The 20,252-nt window shown below is 35.0% G+C and overlaps 1 protein-coding gene across 4 annotated transcripts in view; it reads left to right on the top strand.

Annotated features, from left to right (window-relative positions):
* The window catches only part of LOC138694633 (monocarboxylate transporter 9-like), a 326,720-nt gene that overhangs the window by 221,862 nt on the left and 84,606 nt on the right, over nucleotides 1-20,252 (top strand). Inside the window, exons 5-6 of one of the 4 annotated variants that reach the window (XM_069818551.1) lie at nucleotides 567-896; nucleotides 10,009-10,170. The gene's annotated coding sequence lies outside the window, so the exon portion shown is untranslated. Of the gene's footprint in view, nucleotides 1-566; nucleotides 897-7,960; nucleotides 8,446-10,008; nucleotides 10,171-20,252 lie in introns of those variants that run through there. The other 3 variants (XM_069818550.1, XM_069818549.1, XM_069818552.1) reach the window with 3 other exon arrangements.

Below are 20,252 nucleotides of genomic sequence, written 5' to 3'. Positions count from 1 at the left end.
AGTTCCTTCATTAGGTTTACGTGCCAACGCTTCACAAACCTAGTACTGTGCACTAAGGGTGCTATTCATAGACATTTTGCTAGCCCGCGTTACGAGCGTACTAAACAGGATTCATATCATATCATATCGCGAACACTGATTTATGAATACAAAACACGTTAGTTCGCTGATCATCCACCGAGAGCCCGCGCTAAGAATGTCTATGAATAGGGCCCTTAGACTCTTATGAAACTAAACGCTAGAATTAGTATTACTTCATCGCTTGTTTTTGTATACTGGTAAACGTAATTTTTGTGTAAAGGTTAAATTTTAAGCCTTTACTTTATTTAATGTTTTTTCTTTGTTAAATTATTGTAAAACAATATGTATAACTTATATTAATCAACTCGGTCATAGTAAAGTAAGATAATTTATTATGTATGTTCTGAAATGAAGTCAATTTTTCCATGTATTCTCTTATACTGCATAAACATATACCTGGTTAGAAAAATGTTTCACAAGACGAGATACAATGGAAACATTTCACTTCTCTAATCATATGTTACATAGCTTCCTTTTGTTCGCAGGTCCCGGAGAATGATGTAACACAAGAAAATTGGACACCATCGCTTGAATCCGGCGGAATCATGCAAGACTCCAGTTGACAATTGACATATTACTCAAAAGAACTATAATTGCTATAATCAGCCTAAACAACATGCCATTTGTAATTCATTCTTCTACAATGTTTTCATGCATATACAACCATATTATTCATCGTGGAAAATTGTTGTGCGATATCTTGAAGATTCCTCTGATGGTGAACAGGCCAACATGGTTTAGTCAGAAAGGATCAAGCAATGCTTCTTTTGCTGAAGGTGCCATAATCCAGAGGTGATAGAGAAGAAAGACGTAAGGTAGCTATATAGAGTGCACTCAGTTTTACATTCATGAACGGAAGGATTTTTAGACATTTATCTTATAGGTTTTCGTATATTTGAAAGTTACTGTACATTTTATCATTACTATTATATTATGTTTGTTTCTGCAGCGAGTTCGTGATGGTTTGACAACTGCTTGAAATCTGTTCCAACCTCAACTATTGCACATGATCGGAGATGATTGATTTGAAACCAATTTCAAAACATTGCTGCACAAACGCTCATGTACTGTAAAATAATTGACTAATCTCATATATTGAAGATGTTATTAAATTTCACACTATGCTTTAATGAACAATATAAGTAATAATAATAATAATAATAATAATTATTATTATTATTATTATTATTATTATTATTATTATTATTATTATTATTATTTATTTATACTGGCAGAGTTAATTAAACATGGAAAGATAAAATATACTCGTACTAGTATAGTCAGAAAGTTCGGAACTCTGGGTGGCAACGCCATGCTCTATAGGAAACTTCTTTCCATTGTCCGTATGATATGTGATCTACTCTCCAGGCGTATAGACTCAGCGCGAACATGTGTAGTTAGTTTTGTTGCAGATGGCATATAACCATTTACACAACACCGTCTTCGAAGTACGCCGCCTGGGCAGTGACACACTTCTGCCAGCGTCCATACCACTTCTCGAAACATTCCTGCAGCCATCTTTGGTCACTTCCCGCAGAACGCTCTTCGCATGAATTTTCACCTCTTCGGCTGACGCAAACCGCCGTCCCTTGAGTCGGGATTTTATCTTTGGAAATAAGTAGAAATCTGCTGCAGCAAGATCTGGAGAATATGGTGGCTGTGGAAGGACAGGCATTTTGTGTTGTGCGAGGAATTAGTTCACCGATGTGCTGAAACATTGTCATGATGGAGAACTCAATTCTGTCCTTGCCACAAGTTGGATCTTCTTCCTCGAACTGTATCACGAAGACGCCGAAGAATTGCAACATACACCTTCTTATTGACATTTCGACCCTCAGAAATAAACCCGAATTGTACGAGACTCTGGATATTGAAGAACACTTCAAGCATAACTTTCCCCTTTGATCGGTTGCCACGGAATCTCTTTTGCCGTGGTGAGTTTGGAGATTTCCACGTATAAGACTGCCGCTTTCGCTGCGGGTTGTAAAGGAAACACCATGTCTCGTCACCTGTGATGACTCTGTGCAAGAGAGTTGGATCCTGGTCCACCCAGTCAATCAGGTCTCCACTAACCAGTTGCCGCTCTTCCCGCTGCTCATCTGTTAGGCTTCTTGGAACAACATGCTCACATATACGTTGCATTTTCAAATTATTGTGGGGAATGGACTGCACAGAACCATGCGAAATGCCTAACAAAGTAGCCACATTCATCTATTGAGTGTCTGCGGTCTCGTTTGATTTCTTGTGCAACTCGAGCTATAATTTATTCTGTTCTTACCGATTTGGGTCTTCCTGAACGTGGATCATCCGCTGAAAGGCGGCCACTTGTGAAGCGCTTGTGTCATTCATAAACTCGGGTCTGAGACATTTCTTCTTCTCCATACGCTTGGCGCATGAGTTCCAAAGTCTCAGTAAATGTTTTACTGAGTTTAACACAAAAATGTTATCTCTCTGCTATTTCAAGCTCATTTTACCACACATACCTACACGTCTTCACTAAACGAAGCTGAGAGCTGCACTGTATTTCGATTGTCTTCCCCATTTTCATGCACAGCCGCACTGAGTCTATACGCCTGGAGAGTAGGTCACATACCACACGGACAAAGGAGAGAACTTGCCTATAGAGCATGGCGTTGCCACCCGGTACTTTCTGACCCTAGTAGTATATGCAAAACGTAGGTCCACGTCTGTAGCCAATCTAGTGAATAAAAGTAAAACACAATTAGTTTTATGCGCATGCGTCACTCTGGTTTGTTTGTTTTTTCTTGATCCGCAAATTTTTCTGACAGGAAATGATTTGGTGACGGCTGCAAGAACGCCTGACTTCAATCAGCAAGTAGTCTGAGTTTGAAGTTATCGCTGCACGAACAGTGAAGTCGATGTGCGCATGCTCATGGCGGTTGGTAAAGTTGGAAACTGCTGCAGAAACAAACCTATTATTATTATTATTATTATTATTATTATTATTATTATTATTATTATTATTATTCCTAATTATTATAGCCATAGTCATCATTGTCATTGCCATCAACATAAGCAACGTAACATCATCATCATCATCATCACCACCACCACCACCACCACCACCACCACCACCACCACCACCACCACCACCACCATCACCGCTTACCCTCTTGTGAAATTACTTTCAAATCCTTTCCGTTTTAAAGGAAAATGCTTGGATTTCTTTTTTTCTTCTATATTTCCTGTTTCTCGTGTTTCTAGATTAAAATCGATAAAAATATGTAGTTACATTTTGGAATTCAACGTACTGAGTAGGGTTTAAATAGGTACATAAGTTATTCGGTAAAAATTTACTTCACTATTTATGTAATATTGTACTCGCATCTTGTTCCTTAGCGAAAGCGGCGCGCAACTCGCAAAGTAGCATAAATGATACAAGTAAAATAACTCATTATAATGAAATATGCAAAATGATCTTTAATTTACGAGGATGATTAAAAAAGTAAGGTAACAAGAGCTCTCGCGGGTGACATATTCTCCCTCTTGTTCGAATTTTCCGCCAGACCCCCAGCAGCAGACCACAGCTTTATCACGCAGCAATTAGATGGCGCATATTTTTCGTCAGACCTTCGCAATATCAGTTGTAAGATGGCTGCGCGCAGGAAACATGGTCAAACATGGAAGTGCGTAGTGAGATTCTGTTTTTGTGTCTGAATGGCACCTCACCAGCAGAAATTCATTGTCAACTTGTTGAGGTGTACGGTGCGAACCGGCGGTTTCGATGGGAGGCACTGGACCAATCTACCTACAGTCCCGACCTGGAACTCAGTGAATACCAACCCTTCCGACCGTTGAAGAAGCACCGATACGGCCGTCCAGCGAGACGTCATGACGTGGCTTCAGGGACTTGACGTAGATTTCTTCTATGCCGGTATTGATGCCTTGGTCTAAGATTGGAACAAGTGTGTGGACAAGTGTACTATGTTGAAAAGTAATGCGTGCTTACCAGTGAACTACTACTGTGTATCAGTATATCTGCCTATGACATAATATTTGTCCATGCGAGCTCTTGTTATCTTACTTTTTGAAGCACCCTCGTATTTCATACACAACATAACCTACAAACACCCAAACCCATACAATCACACAACCACCAACCACTTACAAACGTTTCACGCAATTATAGAGATTCAACTAATCTGCTGTCATATTTTATTCAGTTATATCGACGCTATACCAACTACTAGGTTATTTGACGTCGATGTAATTGATGATAGGAGATAAGTCCGAGGATTCGCCGTGGATTACCTATTAGTTGGGGAAAACCTCGAAAAAAAAAATAAAACAAATCAGCCCAACCAGGAATTGAACCCACGCTCGATCCCAACTTCTGATGAGCAGGCAACCTGAATTACGCCGGTGTTAATTTTTAGGCGTAACATAATTTGCTGATTATTATCTTTGCGCCTATATATTGTAACGAAAGCAGTGCACATGAAAAATACTGTATATGTAATTGTGACTGCGATATGTAGAAATACATTAAAAAAGTAAAAGATATTGGCTCTTCAATAGGGACAGTTGCCCCTACTGCCGGATTTACCGACCTCCCTTGGGCTACTCTGAGCTAAACGATAAAAAAAATGAAAATGTTTGTTTTATCTCACGTCTTGATTTTTTACAGAGCGTCCGGTAGCTTCGCGAATAAGGCGTTGCGCTGCAAGTCGAAATGTCGTCAATCTAATTTACCGATGGGGTTATTGATTTCCTCCATTGATCTAATCCTTCCGGCCGCACCATGGCCCTGGAGTTCACTCAACCTCTAACAGAAATAAATATCGAGCATATTTCCTTGGTTGCAAAGACGGCTTTCAGCCTTTCAGATAGAACTTACTTCCCTACTGCTTCTAATGCTATTTTTTTTTTCGTAAGGTGGACGCCTCAACATTCCGCCACCATCCTAAAGATGCATCTACACGGTTCAACTTTTCTTTCAACTTTACGCATTCAAGCAATGCATGCAAGAGTGATATTTAATATTAATTAGGCTAGTATATATATAGCCTACATAGTGAAGACGACGTTAAAAACGGCGCACCATGTAGACACAAAATCTTCATGCATCCTAATAATTGAACGCGCGTTTTAATATTGATTTTTTCAATATTCTTCCCAGATTGCATGTGTACGCGCATGGAAAATTGAACCGTGTAGATGCAGCTTTAGGGACTCTCGGGGCCTCTAATGGACTACCTTCATCTCTGCTTTTTTTTTACCAACATTAATTGCCTGGATATGAATTTCTCGTAAAAATATAATTTCAGTAATATAATTTTATTTCATTAATTTATAAACTTCCGTCTGTTCAATATAGATAGCCTACATATAGTAATACGAGAGTATGTGTGCCTGTGAACATCCAGAATCTCGTATAATTATTAAAATTTACCCATTCTTGATTAATGTGTCGTCATCATCACCGTCGTCATTATCATTATTATGATCATCATCAACTTTTGGCCCGTTCTGTCTCAAAATTGTTTACACCATCATTTCAATGGTCGACCCAAATTTCTCTTTCCTGTAGGACTATATTAAAAGACAGCCTATGTTATTCGGGTTTCTGGCGTACCCTGGACATGCTTTCTCTAGTTTATTTTGTGTCTTTCAATATATACAGTAGCTACAATTGATTCGACATTCAGCTCTTGTCAGATGTGGATACTTCTTTTATGATCTAATAATGTGTGTACTGTTACAAAACGTAGAAATCTCATTTTTAATGATTCAACTTGCCTTAGTTGATCTGACGTTAATAAGCAGCTTTCTCATCCATATGTATTAACATTGGCAATACGGTTTTGCTTCCTTTCACATTTTATGTTTTAGTGTTCGTTGTATTTTCTCACAAAGCTGTATAAATTTACGGTATTCAAAATTTTATTTCAACATCATCGAAACTTTTATATCCGAATTGATGGATAATTGAACTCACTTATCTGTTAGATGATTTTTTGTCTACCATGATTTTGGCCCTAATGATGGGTTTGGAACGCCATCACTTTAGGTTTTATTTGTTGACATTTTTATACTGCATTCATTAATAATAGCTGTCTGAACTTCATTCTCAGATCCCTCTATAACAACCCATGGCATAAAGAGAAGGAGAAAGGAAAGAAGATACTTCCGACCGTGTCCTTTTCGCTTACACCGCTTTAGAAACGTACACACAATAATGCACAGTGCATCAGTGGTGGATTTTAGGCGACCAGCGAGACCCGAAATCTTACACAATCCGTCACTCAGCAGTGCTTGCCTTCTTGTTTACTCGTATCGGTCCGAAACATAATAGTCTGCCGGGGAAGGTGGAGTGGGAAATTAGAGATAGTCTGCAGTGACTCAATCGAGATAATATCGCCCAGACCTGCTCTTTAACAGGCTGATCATCAACAAAGAGTAAGGTATTAAAATGTATGTTTTAGTACTTTAAGTAGTCTCTGTTATCGTTATCAGCCAGTTTCTCATGACCTCGTCAATATAGGCGTTAAGAAGTGTGGGTGAAATTGAACATTCTTGTCTGACTCCTTGGTTAATATCTGCTGCAGTTGTACCATTTCTCAGGGTTCGAATCCTTATTTTATTAGGATTATGATTGAATGCTGTAACTGAATGAGCGAGGACCCCAACATTTGTTAATACTTTCCAAACCAGTTTCCTTTGAAGTTAATCAAATGCTTTCTAATAATCAGTGAACATGTCATACGTAAGTAGTCTAAATTCTTTTCTTTTTCCTGTTAACTGCTTCAGTGTAAAGATTCAATTTGTACAGAATCTAACCTTTCCAAAATTATTTTGGGAGTCCGATGTATATCATGTTTCAACAATAAATGCCAGTTACTCTTAACAGATATAAAATTTTAATTTTCTGTGTAATTTTTATAGTAGATATGTGATTTGTATTTTCCAAATAATTTAGGATTTGGTATCATGTTTCCCCCAGTTTTTTCTTGGAGATTTTCTAATCTTTTCACAGTTATATTTTCGATTCTGCTGCAGTCAACTTGACTTGTACAAATCGTATTCGTTTTCCTTTTTTTTAATCTTCATACATATATTATGTCACCTATAATATAGATTTCTCTCAAAATGTCACTGCTTCCTTTTCTGTTATTTTCTGAGTTATACTTCTTGAGAGCAAAATTCTGGTCTTTGACATTTACTTTTTGTACACATTTTGTGTATTCTTTTTCTGAAAGTACAGTATTATGTAAACATACAGTCAGGGTTACCATAATTTGGAAAGATAAAATACAGACACATTAGTAAGTTCTTTAATAATAGTTTGTATGTAGCGTGGGAGTTATTATTGTAACTATTATTATTACTATTATCATTATTCTTGTTATTATTAGGCTATTATTCTTAATATTATTCATACAGTACAGAGAGGACAGATCTTCAAAGGACGGACATTTGGTAACCCTACATATGGTTATATTGCATTATTTTAAGTCATAGTTATTGTTGCTAGTTCAATATAAAAATTCTTGGGGCTTTATATGAGAAATGACCGAGAGTGAACTGACAATATAAATTGAATCGCGAATTCTAATAAGCGAATAGGTTGTTTACAAGGTAATAATGGAATGTAATAATGTTAACAAAACATTAACATTGTGTGTATATGATCGTACAGAATGGAAATAGATCGAAAAAAGAAGAGAGGTTATGCGATTGTACTGAAGTAGCCAAAGATAATACCATACAATACACGCATATAAACACACTGTAATATAAAACATAGAATAGCAATGAGGAAGGGAGATGGAGGAGAAGTGCCGGCAGAGGAGGAGGATGAGGAGGGGAGAGGTTTAGAGAGTTGGCAAGCAGATAATGGTAACGTATCCCAGAGTTACGAGATATTCCCAGACCTAACATAACTAGCCGGTGACGGTGAGTTTGCAGATTCCCAACTCGCGTGTTATAGTCGTCGTTCAGCATCGAAGTTGACTCAGTCCTATGTCATACGCTGGATAGCGCGGTCGAGCTGTGGCGGGAGAGAGACAAGGTCTGCAACTTGGAGTTGGCCCCAGTGTCTGGCAGGATTCGCTACTTTTTGTACTAGATTCAAGTTCAAGAAAGAGAGAGTGGCAAAAGAAGACAGAAAAGAGCTGCAACAGGGATTTCTAAGAAGTGAAGTAACAGACGGATCAGCTGATCGGTTGCTAAGTAGTGCTGCTCGTGTTAGTCCTCGAGTGCTTTTTGTGCTGTGATTGTTCTTTGAGTTCAAGGATTTTGTTACGTATCGTGCTGAATTTTTCTTTACGTAACGACGAGTGGATTTGGTGAAGAATGAGGAATTGAGCTAACGTGTGAGAACGTGATTCTTAAGGAATAAAAGTGAGTTTAAATCAAGTTACACATCTAGATTTTGCGAATTGAGTGGCATTTCTGACCTTGCAAATTTAATTTAGGATTATTTTTATTTTGATAAAAATATTATTACGAAAAATATGTTGTCAAATCTACATCGAAGTATTAATGACACAAATGATGAAACAAAAATATTCAGTTAAATATGCAATTAAGTGATAACTGACCCAAATAATTAATTAGTATCATGGTCTGTAAATTAAAATATTCCACTGAACTCATAATTGAGTAATAATAGTTCGGCCACCGATGTAGCCTAGGGATTATCGAGCTGTAATCCTGCTGCTCATGGGCGCAGGTTCGAATCCGGCTTGGACTGATTATCTGGTCGGGTTTTTTCCTAGGTTTTTCCCAACTGTAAGGAGACTCCTTACAAAGGCTTATCTCGCCAAAATACAATATCGCTATCACCAATTTGATCGACGCTAGATAACCTCATACTTGATATAACATTCTTAAATAATTGATTTAAAAATTACAATAATTGGTTAAATTGAAATATTTAATTAAAATCAATATTGTAAATGATAAGCGCAGCACCGGCATTTGTGTTGGATTTTTGGTCCACGGAAAATACTCGTTTTTTTAGACAAGTATTTTCCATCGACCAAAAATATAATAATAATGAAGTTGGAAATACTTTAAATAATACACTCAAAGACTAGACATTTGTATGTATGTATGTATGTATGTATGTATGTATGTATGTATGTATGTATGTATGTATGTATGTATGTATGTATGTATGTATGTATGTATGTAAATTATTACAATTACACGCACATTTGAAGTAATATATATTTAATTAAACTGAAACATGCCGACGCTGTAGCTAAAATAAATTCATATTAACTAATTAAAACTCACGGCAACCAAAACTATTTAAAATAAATTGTATTTTAAGCTAAAAATGCTGGGACTTTACACTTCAAGTGTATACGTACGTTGTAACGTTGTACAACAAGAGGCAGGGAGGTAGAGACCTCATCCTTTCTGGACCGATCTCGGCACTAGAAGGTGTTAAGTAATTCATTGTTACTTCGGTGGCTTTTTATTACCGGCAAACACCAACGTACTATTTTATAGGAAGGCTCTGGAGCCATTGATGGAAAATTCCGCCGCCTTATTCTGGATTCAACCCGGACTATTCCAGTCCATAGGCTGTCGCTGTATGCACTAATCCAACAAGATATTCGAATAATTTAGTATATACAAACATGTATAAAAGTAATAAGTAAATTTAAAATATTTGTACCTGTATATCCATAAAATACAAGCAAATAAAAGCCTATGAAAAGTTATAATATAATAATATTACACAGTGAAGTATTAATTCGCTAATGTAGGTATAAATAAATATGTAATCTATGAATTTGGAAGTTAATGTAATTAAACCTTCCAGTGTCAAAGTAAAATACACATGGTTTTCGTGTTCTAACCACGTGCCAGTGCTTTTTAAACTTTCGTTCATAGCGTCAGCGTTTAAAATACGCAGATTTTTCAGTGACTAAAAATAACTTTAAATGTCAGTTAGGTAACCAAGCAGCCAAGCAGTTTGTTGAGATCTACGAGAAGAGGCAAATCAATTTCTTTATTACGAGTACCAACAGCTTTGACGTTGAAGAGGTACAGCTGAAGCTTCTTGCACAACTCTGCTTACTGGTGTCGTCACCTTTCACAACATTATCTAAGGTAAATATTTTTTTATATAGCCAATATGTGTTATTTAGATTATCTGAGATTTAAATTGGATGATGTTAACACGAAAAACATTGTAAAGTTGCATCAACTTTGAAATACGATGCGTGAAGGTGATGCGGTCATTACGTAATACAGTTGTACAGTTAACTTGTGACGTCACTGTTCAGTTGGTAATCCTGCTGATTGTTTGGTCAAGTGGTGTCAATTGAGACGTTTCATGGCATTTTTGTCTATTTACAACGAACTTTCAACTCAAGAAATAATATGTTGCGACATTTGAAGAATAAAATAATTTTTTAAGAGACAGTTATTCAACAGATAATTTAGCTTGTCGTCGATTTCATACATTTACTGTCAGAGTGCGAATTGCCTTTTTTCATGAGGGAGGGACATTAAAATGTTAATTGCCGATAAAAATACTGTCCATAATAATTAGCAGTGTTGGCCGAGTCGTAATGTTGTCGCGCTTAACTTACATAACAGAAGAAATGAGAATAGCTATGTGCTGCATGCATAACATACAGTATAAAATATGGGCACTATAAATTGGACACTTGAAGGGAATAAATGTTGTTCCTGGCAGAAGGAACGTAATACCTTTTCAATAGGCGACGGTCCCGCTTGGGCTGATTACCTAGTTGGATTTTTTCTGAGGTTTTACCCAGCTGTAAGGAAAATGTTAGGTAATTTATGGCTAATCCTCGGCCTCATCTCACCAAATTTATCATCTCGCTACCACCAATCCCATCGACGCTAAATAACCTCGTAGCTGATACTGCGTCGTTAGATAACTAAGTAAAATAACAACGGGGGACGATCCCCGACCCACCGCCCCGGTCAATTCACACCCTGTTCACTGTAGTTTTTATATGTTTCTATTCTTAAACTTGAAGTGCAGCCCTTATGCTTATCTTTGACTAAGGTGGCCGTTTATTTCGTATTTAATGGGGCAGTTCTGTATTTTGAAAGTCTGCCCCGTACATGTTAAAGGTAAGGAAACAGACCGTATTTGTTCTTTTTTTTTACACGTTCTTTAAATGTCCCGTGATATCCTATTATAGAATTTGTATGAAATTCAATCATTGGAGTAAAGTTCAGTTTATATATATATATATATATATATATATATATATATATATATATAATGAATGTATTAACATCAATCAAATGCGAATAAGTAGTTGCTTGTGAGAAAAGAATAATCGAATTTAAATTGCATATTTTTTGCATTGACTGTCGCTGGAGACAGTGGTATTAGCGCTATAGAAATCGTAGTTCAAGCACAGTCTAGTATATACAGTCACGAAGCTCAGAACGTAGTAAATATGCATCCATAGATAGTTGCTAACCACTAGGATCGCTACTATCGCCTCATTTCAGACAATGCGAAATAGTACCTGCACAGTCTATTGTTTCTAGTACCCTCAACAACTCAAGCTTCGTGACTGTATATATATTAGACAGTGGTTCAAGTGTCAGTGTTGAATGCACCTGATTTAATTTGGTAGCCAAGACGACACATTTCATTATGTTTAATCTTCTTTGGTTCATTTGTTGCTTTCTCACTAGCTGTGTCCAGAGAATGAAGAATACTGTTTTTGCGATCCCGACCGGTTATTAATCACAGAACAGTGGTTTTTGTAATGCAGATCCTTAATTTTAACAAGTACCAAATACGTATATTTACAGTATTCTGAACGGGCATGATGCTCGTTTTAGAATAATTTTGTTTCATTCTTTCGCTTCAAGTTAACAGACACTAGATTACTATATAAACTTGTTGTGATTATTTATTTTAATTTCGGAGGAATATTTCTGTGTTACTCACAGATTTCCTCAACCGAAAGATATTCTTCTTCCTCCAGAGCTCGCGTCCCATGCACTTTTAATTTTCCAAGTTTCTTTTCCGCATACTGTCCCTTATTCCATTCTTCCCAAGTAGTACTTTTTTCAGGCGATACCCAGTGGAGGACTTCTTTGTCTATTTGAGGATCTTCTCTTCACATTGTCCATATCATCTCAGTTGCAACAATTTATTTATTATTGTGCTTCTGTTTGACCTCCATATTTCAGCACCATAAAGTAGGATACATTGTACTGTTGTATTGTATTAATTCATTCATAGTGTTCTGTCCAAGGGCAGGTCTTTCACTGCAAACCCAACATTATCCAGTCTTTCCTATTTTCTGCCTTCCTCTTTGTCTCCGAATATGATCCATATATCTTAATGTCGTCTATCATCTGATATCTTCTTCTGCCACGAATTTTTCTCCCTTTCACCATTCCTTTCAATGCGTCCTTCAGTATGCAGTTTCTTCTCAACCAGTGACCCAGCCAATTCCTTTTCCTCTTTCTGATCAGATTCAGCATCATTCTTGCTTCAGTAAATAAGAGCGCCTTTATATATGTTACTTGTGAACAGACTTGCAAAACGTTTTGCGTACGTAGAGGAGAACTGGCATCAAGACTCGGCCCATTACTTGTTTCTGGTACTATTTCAGTCTGTAGAATTGTCTTATTGGTAATATCAATTGAAGGGGATAATTAATTTAATCAACAAACTGTAGGATTATACCTCGAAGCTCAAGCATAACTCATAAACCACTCATTTTCAGATAGATATGCTGTATGTGTAGGGCCTATATGACACCTTTTTTTTTGTTAGATGTGGAGAACTCATCGCCAGAATTTGTAGAGTTATTTTTAATCACTATGTATTGGTAATTGTCTTAATTATTTTCATATTGAGTTTTGTAGGATTATTTTGTGTTTTGAGGTTTGAGTTTGTATATCGCAGGCCTATATTCGGTTTCTCAGACGCTTCAAAGTTTTAGCCATGTCATGCCCTTCTGTTCTCCACGGCCTATAATACGTAAAGTAATTTACCAACAAATAAAAAGTGTGACGAAAATAAATTACTGTAACAACTTATCTGTTGTAAAAGGCGCAGAGAACTTTCTTAAAGCGTCGTTACCGTCCGAGCCAACTCGCTCGGGTTGTTTTAAATTATTATTAGTTACCGTTGTCCATTCTAGTTTTCATTTCATGCTGGTCCTTTTGCAACTATGTAATCTATTTTTTGTTCATACATGGAATTTTATCTCGAATTATGCAATTTATTATTTTACGTTCTTTGTTTTATTGCCACTGTCAGTCTGTGTATTTATGTTTTATTAAGCTTTTAGTGACTTTGTTATATTTCTGGCCTGGTTTGTTATCTGACGCGTTAAAATGGTAGTCTGTTTATATATGTCTCAGTGATGTTCGTGTTCTGATCTTGGCGATTTCTCAACGAACTGTTATTACAACATTAGTTACTAAATTCGTTCTGCTCCGTTTAGATCGGATTTGTAAAACTAAAAATGACTTATTTTAGAAAATAGCTTTGTTTAATCTTGAATATTGACCTGAGATTTACATAGATCCCTTATTATAGCATCACAAACATCACCAATATCATAGTCGCCGATATTATGATTGTCGTCACAGTCTAAATCAGATCGTATTTTGTTTTCTGTAGGTCACGCCCCTTCTCGGTTTGTTGATACTTACGTCAGTAGAATTAACATTTTTCAATCTCTGTTCGTATGAGATATAAATGTTGAAGAATATTACATGAATAAACTAACAGTTGATTTATAATAAAATAACGCGACCTGACTGGAAGATGAGCAAGATGTTACAGACCGAGATTCGAAGAAAATAAAAATCTGTCATTATCGACTACACTTGCACAATTACATGACTCCATTTCATATTTAAGGCTCACAATAACCTTAAGCCATATTTCTGAAGACACAGGTATTCCATTTGAAGCCATTTTATACGAATTTTTAGATGTTATTAATTTGAATTTCTTGTGCTAAATTAATAAAATAAGTATATATAAATTTCAATCATAAGACACATCTGTTTTGCAAATGTTTATTTGCTATATGAATATGGAATATATTAACGTTTTCGCCTTATTGGGCATCATCAGATATAATAAAATATGTAATCTGAACCTTGATCAAATTGAGCAAATAACAAATGAGCAATGTATTATACATGGTGTTGGATCTTCATGAGCTTTATGTATAAAAGTATAAATAAAATTAAGGATAATTAATTTCAATGTGATGCAAACTTTGAAATTGAAATTGAAATTGATTATGTATACATATAACTCATGTTACAGTATGAATACAAATTAATCAATTAGGATTATACGATTTATCAATGATGTTAAAATAAATTATGAATAAAATGAATAAAATGAGTATATTAGCTTAAAAATTAATTAAAATTCACATTGTTCGAAGAATGTCTTAAGGTAATATATACAATATTGATGTTGTGTTGTGACTGATGGATCTTATGTTGTCGATTGGTTGTAATTATACATGTAGAATTTCATTTCGTGTAGTATACGTATATATTGTGAACTGAATGTTATCTGACATTGATACGAATAGTGGTTATTATTGATCATTTAGATCTAAAATATTCATCTGATTTTAATAACAACATACAGATAATTATCATTAATGATTGCTGTGTGTAATCAAAGTTTATCAGGGACTGTATATGTGAAGATGATTTATATGTATATGTCTTGATGTTTGTAGAAGTGTGTTGGTGGTTTGAAGCGAACTAAAGACCACCACCAACACACTAGGCATATCTGAAAATATAAAAATGAATTGTAAATTGTGCTAAATTGCAGAGTTCTTGAATGGCAAACTCCACGTAATGGAGATACATACGCCTTATCAGATTAAGTGAATTCACGTGTTTCAACCAAGAACTTGCGTATATTGTAAATGCGAGTAGACATAAGATTTCATTGTATATCGAAAGATATTGTCGCTTATCTTATTAAGCACTTGATTATTTTAATTTATCACTATCCAGGATACTTAAACTTTGCTATCGATATAAATGTGTAATGAATTATTTCACATTTGTTTGGTTACAAAAGTGATCAGAACATAGATTACATGCACCATCATCATCATCATCATCATCTCTTCAAGGATTAGGAGAGCACTCCTGTTCCGGCCTAATGTTTCGTGCCATCTTCTTGCAGGTCTTTCTACATCTCTATAGCCAGACAGCTGATATCAACCCATATATGTTTGTAGTGGAATGCGGGAATTATTATTTCTCAAGAAATGATTTTTCCATTTTTCCCTATATGTTATAACTTTTTCATTCAATGAAAATATATTTAATTCTTTTCGTATATCTCCATTTTAAATTTGATCTAATCTAGTACATCCTTTTATTGTTCGAAGGTATTTAATGTCTGCAACTTCTGTGTGATTCCAAACTGTCCTCTTTACAGTCCATGTTTCAGATCCATATAATAAAACCAGAACAGTTACTGCTTTATAGCATTTTAGATTTGTTTCCCTTCTAGTTTTTCTTTTTAATGTATTTGCTATTACTCCGCAGATATGTTTAAATTTATTTAGTTTATTCTTTATTTATTCGTTTTTTATTTATATCTTACGTTATAACCTAGATAATTAAAACTTCCAATCTGATCTACTACTTCATTGTTTAAAATTATCTATGATCTCATGTTTTTTCTTCTAAAAGCCATAATTTAATTTTTGAGTTTTTCAGTTAAAATGTTAAAATTATAATCTTGGGATAATTTTTGTAATTTATGCGTATTTATTTCTACGTTATTCCCATTATCTTCAATTAACATCATGTCATCTGCAAAGAGTAGCATTTTAAGTGTATTATTTTTATCTAATTTAATTTCACGTGGTATTTCTTCTTTTAACCTTCGGAGAATATCGTCCATATAGCTATTAAATAACAACAGAGACAAATTTATTGCATCCTTGTTAATAATAAAACCATTGTTAATAATAATCATATCTCGAGACAGCTGTCCGTTTCCTAATATAATGTTTATCTTTGTTTCTTCATAAATATTCTTCAGTGCATTTATTAAATGTTCAGGATGATCATTCTTTTCTAATATTTTCCACAATGTAGTCCTACATACTTTATCAAAGGCTTTTTCTAGATCAACAAAAGCTATATGTGTTTCGAGATTATATTCTCTTTTGTTTTCAATGATTTGATTAATTGCAAATATGTTGTCAATGAAGGAGCATCCTTTCCTGAAATCCATTTGGTTTTCTAATAGTAACGATTCTGTAATTACATTTAAACGTGTATTTATATTTTTTTTTTCTGTGTAGCTTATATCCTATATTCAGGAGACATATACCCCGATAGCTATCAGTCACATAAGTTTCTTTTTCATATTTTAAATATTGTGATGTCATGGGCATCATACCAGCTCTTAGGAATTATTCTCCTTTTCCAACATTTATTTAAGAAATTCAATAGTCTTTGATTAAGTTTCTTTCCGTCATATTTAGAAATTCTGTGTTAATTCCGTCTGGTCCAGGTGATTTTCTGTTTTTTGTGCTTTGTAATGAACATTGCAATTCTTCCTCAGTAATTAAATCGACAGACATTTCAATTACAGCTTCTGTAGTTTCACCTTTATTCCCTTTTCATTTATACTACAACTCTGTATAAAGTTTTAACCATTCTTCTTCTGGTATATAATTTATTCTAACTTTATCTTTTCCTTCCTTTTGCAATGTCTTGATTATTTTATACGCAAACTATTGTCTGCCATGTGTATATCATTTTCCAGCTGACTTATTATGTTCTCCCGTGAGACGAGGTTAATTTACTAGCAATAGATTTTGCAAGACTTCTTTTCTCCTGCTAATCCTGTTTTGATTTCTCTGTTCTATTTTGGAGGTACTTCTTATATGCTTTTTTTTATCGTCAATTGCTTTTTTAGTTTCATCATTCCAAATTCTTATCCCTGCTTTTCATCTATGTTTCTTATTTTTACCAATTGCTTCATCTGCTGCTCTTTGAATTGCTTCTAGTATATTAGCCCATTATTTGTCAATATCATCATCTTCTTTTATAACTTTCAAACCATATTTTTTAAATGAAAAAAAAATCGCCCTAAATAAGGGTTCATAGATCGGCCTACTAATCCATTCACAATGAACAATGATTAAAAACAATTATGTATGTAACAGTCTTTCTTGATAAAGCCTCCTAATACTCGGTTCCTGTAGTAAATTTGTTTCGTAAATTATTTCGTCTCTTCTTTCACTTAATCTTACTCTGGTTTTTCTCCATCTTGTTCATAACCCTATTTTCGATATAACTAAATTATGGTCTGAAGATACATCTCTTCCTTTAGGCTATAGACTCTAGTATGTGTAATCTGTGGCACTGATTGTATGTTTACAATAATGTAATCAATTAATGATCTTTGACTACGGACATTCTATGTGTATTTGTGTATATCTTTTGTTAAAGAATGTATTTGTAATTTTAAGTTTGTTGAACGTTGAAAATTATCTTAGCTGATTGTCACTCTCATTTATGTGTTCTTCGGCCATATTTTCCTGCAATTTTAGGTATAGGCTGGTTTCCAATTCTTGCTTTTAAATCTCCTATTATAATGATATATTGATTTTTATTCTTATTTAATTCTTCCTGCATTTTTTCATAGAATTGTAATACTTCTTTTTTTCCTTCAACACTATATACTCCTATAACTAAGTGTCCTCTCGATATGAGTTATTATTATTGTTATTATTATTATATCAGAATATTATCTTCTACAGTTTGATAAAAGTGGTAGAATTCCTGGTACAAATTTACCGGATCTGTTTTCCATTCTCATCAGGTAAGGAAGATTCATCTTCCTCCTGAAAACTTTGTGTGTTTGACTTTCGTTTTTCCCTTATTGTTTTATGAGAGTTCTTGTGTCATAGTGACTACTTTAATTTCTAATAAATGTGATCTTAGGAGAGAGAACGGTGAAGCTTATAATTAATTCCTGAAAAGAAAATTTATGATTCGTGATTATGTTTCGTATACAGTATCTTGAATTCAGTATGTTTTTACGCAGAATATGTCTTTGCTCGACTGCGTATAGGGAACCAAATTCACTCAAGAGTATGTCACGAAATAAGCAAAATTATAAAGTTCTACTGTGAGAGAACTAATAAAGATACTATCCAGATAAACCAAATTGCGCTTTTGTGTACAGAGACGAACGTTTCTAACTTATGCTATCGGAACGATGAGTCATTGCTATAGTAGTGCTGGGGTAGCGACAGTGTAGAGCAGTGGCAGGCATTTCAACCCCTTAATACACAAGCAGGGCGGAGGGGTAAAGCGTGATTTCCCTCCCCTTAGCCATCACTTTTTCATTCATCGTTAAGCAGTTAAATGTTAAATTATAATTAAGGAAATTAGGAGAAATATGGCATATCAAAATTGAATAATTAAATAGGTATATCTATAGTAAACAATTAAATTGCTTTAACTACGTTCGGAGGTGGAGAATGACAGACTACCGAGACTGATACATACGCATGTTATATTGGAATGGATATTTATAGGAAGAAGGAAGAGTGAAAGACCACGGGTTACATGGATGGAGGAAATTAGTGAAGAAATGCAACAGAAAGGATTGGAAGATGGAGACTGGGAAAACAGAGGAAAAAATTGGACACAGGAAGATGCTTGAGCATTGTAAACCTGTTCATATATAAAATAACTTTGTTCGTGATAGTGGACTCCAAAATTCATCGGCCACTTCTCGCCCACGTTGAATTTCGGCGCTTAGTAACATTTGCAGTTGAACATTGTCGCTAAATAAAACGTGTTTATTAAAGAACGCTATCCCTGGTAGAGGGTTTCAGGCAAAATTAATCCGCCATTTTTTACCTACTTTGAATTTCGACGCTGAATAACATTTGCAGTTGAAAACGTCGCTAAATTAAACGCCATTGTCACTACTACCTTTTATAATTTCAACGAGATCACAGTACTTCATTTACGTAACAGCGGATATCGTTCAATGAGTGTCAAGATCTGGCGTATTTCACAGACAAACAGTTACATGACCGATCATGTCTATATTTGAACACCGAAGCTTGTGCACCTTATCCTGAAACCGTTTTTACGACATCGGTTGATATGAAATTAAAACAAGTAAAAGAGGGAATAGGGACCATTGGTGAAATGAAATTTATTCAGAGACAAGGGAGAAACCCGGTTGTCCACCATTAGTACCAATCCACAACACCGGGGATCAAAATCGTTTCTGCAAAAGGAAAGGATCGTATATTGAGCTACCAAAGGGATCCATTTTTGTCTTGCTGGATTCCAATCCGTATAACAACGATAAACCAGCTGTTTGGAGAACAATAGGCCTCAAACTGTCTTAATTAGTAATAGCTGCGCCTTTATCATTATAAAATCACTAATTTAGTTTTTCATGCGAGAGAGGGCGTGATATCTTTTGTTTCAGCATTCATGTCAAGTTATCTTGATACAACAAAACGTCGTTGTAATTCACTTTTGGCATGTCGGCACTCATGTGTGATTTGTTATGCTGTTGCCTACACGTAGTTATTGTTATATGAGTGCTGGCAGTTTCACAGTATGCAGCAGAAGTACCATAAATTGCACAACAAACACTTGTAAGACTATGTTAGCATACGCGTACCTGTGTTCGAAGCAAATGAACGTGTTGTATCACATGTAACATCTTGAGATACGAAAGGCGTTGAACTGGCCATGTCGCAGTGGTCAAAGACCTCGTCTTTTATTTGGAAAGTACGTGATGGGACATTTAGAATGTGGAAAACACGACGATAACGTAAGAGTGAATTTGTTCACATTTTATTTTAAAAGTTTGTCCTTATCCTGTCATTAATGAATAAGTCTCTGAATGTTAGGATATAAATAAAAATTCAGGTTACGTTTTCATGAAGTGCGGTATAGATTCTTAGAGATTTTTAAAATGTCATTCGGGAATTTCGTAAGTTTGCTAAATTAAAAAATAGGGTTTTCACGTAATCAAAAAAATAACATCATTCTTGACATACGTACACTAATCATTTAAAACATGTCGATTCAAACCAGTTACTTCTCAGGTCTCTTCTTATAAATAAGTTAATAAATAAAAAATAAGGAAATAAGTAAATATGGTAAATAAATAAATAAATAAA

This window comes from Periplaneta americana, chromosome 2 (assembly GCF_040183065.1).
Source record: "Periplaneta americana isolate PAMFEO1 chromosome 2, P.americana_PAMFEO1_priV1, whole genome shotgun sequence".
NCBI classification, from domain to species: Eukaryota; Metazoa; Arthropoda; class Insecta; order Blattodea; family Blattidae; genus Periplaneta; species Periplaneta americana.
Note: the sequence above shows the minus strand (reverse complement) of the source record. Positions and strands in the feature narration are given on the sequence as shown.